At 54.0% G+C, this 2,500-nt stretch overlaps 3 non-coding genes across 3 annotated transcripts in view; all 3 read right to left on the bottom strand.

The window, feature by feature from the left end:
- The window catches only part of LOC139700493 (large subunit ribosomal RNA), a 4,115-nt gene extending 3,759 nt beyond the window's left edge, over positions 1-356 (bottom strand). The window contains exon 1 of the ribosomal RNA XR_011703714.1: positions 1-356. This exon is cut by the window's left edge and continues 3,759 nt beyond it. This is a non-coding gene — a ribosomal RNA (large subunit ribosomal RNA).
- Positions 357-580: 224 nt separating this feature from the next.
- Positions 581-735, bottom strand: LOC139700498 (5.8S ribosomal RNA). The gene has a single exon (XR_011703718.1). It is a non-coding gene; the product is annotated as a 5.8S ribosomal RNA (ribosomal RNA).
- A 203-nt stretch (positions 736-938) lies between these two features.
- Positions 939-2,500, bottom strand: part of LOC139700490 (small subunit ribosomal RNA) — a 1,865-nt gene continuing 303 nt past the window's right edge. The window contains exon 1 of the ribosomal RNA XR_011703712.1: positions 939-2,500. This exon is cut by the window's right edge and continues 303 nt beyond it. This is a non-coding gene — a ribosomal RNA (small subunit ribosomal RNA).

Here is a 2,500-nt window from a genome sequence, read left to right as displayed (position 1 = left end):
GTCTCGTGGCCGTATTCAGTCTTAGGTGGAGTTTACCACCGACTTTGGGCTGCACTCTCAAGCAACCCGACTCTGAGGAGCGCCCCTCCCGGGAGGCAAGCGCGGAGGTCGCACGGGCCTGGCACCCTCTCCGGGCCGTGGCCCCGTTCAAGAGGGACTTGGACTCTCCGGCGCCCCTCGGGAAATTGGACGCTCCCAAACGCCACAGCGCTCGGCGCCCCGCGGGGGGCGCGAGCTTTGGCCCTGGAGTCGATCCCTGTTCGCTCGCCGTTACTAAGGGAATCCTGGTTAGTTTCTTTTCCTCCGCTTATTAATATGCTTAAATTCAGCGGGTGGTCTCACCTGCTCTGAGGTCGGCCCAAATGATATAGTTGCCCGTGGAGAGGGAGTAATAACCGAGCCCCCACCGATCCGCAGGCGAACGCCGTCAAAAAATAACGAAGCGTCTCACCTCGACCGGCGGGGACGGGTCTCGCCCAATCTCCCGCAGAGCCCCCTATCAATCCGGGCGACGATCCATCCCAGCGAGGGATGCTCGTCGCCCCAGTACGCAAACGTTTCCGTTCGCGAACTGAATTGCCGGCCCTCAGCCAGGCGTAGCCCGGGAACAAAATCCGAGGGCTGCAATGTGCGTTCGAAACGTCGATGTTCATGTGTCCTGCAGTTCACAATTCGACGCGCAGTTAGCTGCGTTCTTCATCGATCCACGAGCCGAGTGATCCACCGTTTAGAATTTCTTTCTTTCATTTCATTTTATGTAAAAAATTCGTTTCATCGAAACATACAAACTGGGAATTTTTTCCCTTCTTTGCGAGCGAGTTGGGCGTGTGTCTTTTAAAGCCGGCTTTTGAAAGCCGGGCACCCGACTGCTCGCCTTCTTTGTCCCTTTTTCTCTTCACCAATTCGTTCCAAAGCTACGATTTTATAATCGAAAGCTGTAATGATCCTTCCGCAGGTTCACCTACGGAAACCTTGTTACGACTTTTACTTCCTCTAAATGATCAAGTTTGGCCATCTTTCCAGCAACATCGGCGCCACCGGTGTTGAGGCGGCGAGCGCCGCGCACCAGTCCGAAGGCCTCACTAAATCATTCAATCGGTAGTAGCGACGGGCGGTGTGTACAAAGGGCAGGGACGTAATCAACGCGAGCTTATGACTCGCGCTTACTGGGAATTCCTCGTTCATGGGAAACAATTGCAAGCCCCAATCCCTAGCACGAAGGAGGTTCAGCGGGTTACCCGGGCCTTTCGGCCAGGGAGGACACGCTGATTCCTTCAGTGTAGCGCGCGTGCGGCCCAGAACATCTAAGGGCATCACAGACCTGTTATTGCTCAATCTCGTGCGGCTAGGAGCCGCCTGTCCCTCTAAGAAGATAGCTACGTCGGAAGCATAATAGATTCCGACGCCTAGTTAGCAGGCCAGAGTCTCGTTCGTTATCGGAATTAACCAGACAAATCGCTCCACCAACTAAGAACGGCCATGCACCACCACCCACCGAATCAAGAAAGAGCTCTTATTCTGTCAATCCTACCGGTGTCTGGGCCTGGTGAGGTTTCCCGTGTTGAGTCAAATTAAGCCGCAGGCTCCACTCCTGGTGGTGCCCTTCCGTCAATTCCTTTAAGTTTGAGCTTTGCAACCATACTTCCCCCGGAACCCAAGAGCTTTGGTTTCCCGGAAGCTGCCCGCCGAGTCATAGAAGGAACTTCGGCGGATGGCTAGCTGGCATCGTTTATGGTTAGAACTAGGGCGGTATCTGATCGCCTTCGAACCTCTAACTTTCGTTCTTGATCAACGAAAACGTTCTTGGCAAATGCTTTCGCATCGGTTCGTCTTGCGACGATCCAAGAATTTCACCTCTAACGTCGCAATACGAATGCCCCCGTCCGTCCCTATTAATCATTACCTCGAGTTCTGAAAACCAACAAAATGGAACCGAGGTCCTATTCCATTATTCCATGCACACAGTATTCAGGCGACCAACGGCCTGCTTTGAGCACTCTAATTTGTTCAAAGTAAACGTGCCGGCCCACCAAGGCACTCGGTGAAGAGGACCAAAGAAGGATAACGGAGCCTCGCGGACCCCACCGGCAGGACGTCCGGACCGGCCAGTTGAGCACCGACAAGCGGCGAACCGACCGTCCGAGACACACCTCCGACTACGAGCTTTTCAACCGCAACAACTTTAATATACGCTATTGGAGCTGGAATTACCGCGGCTGCTGGCACCAGACTTGCCCTCCAATAGATCCTCGTTAAAGGATTTAAAGTGTTCTCATTCCGATTACGGGGCCTCGGATGAGTCCCGTATCGTTATTTTTCGTCACTACCTCCCCGTTCCGGGAGTGGGTAATTTGCGCGCCTGCTGCCTTCCTTGGATGTGGTAGCCGTTTCTCAGGCTCCCTCTCCGGGATCGAACCCTGATTCCCCGTCACCCGTTACAACCATGGTAGGCGCAGAACCTACCATCGAAAGTTGATAAGGCAGACATTTGAAAGATGCG

This window comes from Hetaerina americana, unplaced genomic scaffold (assembly GCF_022747635.1).
Source record: "Hetaerina americana unplaced genomic scaffold, ioHetAmer1.1.p SCAF_1020, whole genome shotgun sequence".
Classification (NCBI taxonomy): Eukaryota; Metazoa; Arthropoda; class Insecta; order Odonata; family Calopterygidae; genus Hetaerina; species Hetaerina americana.
Note: the sequence above shows the minus strand (reverse complement) of the source record. Positions and strands in the feature narration are given on the sequence as shown.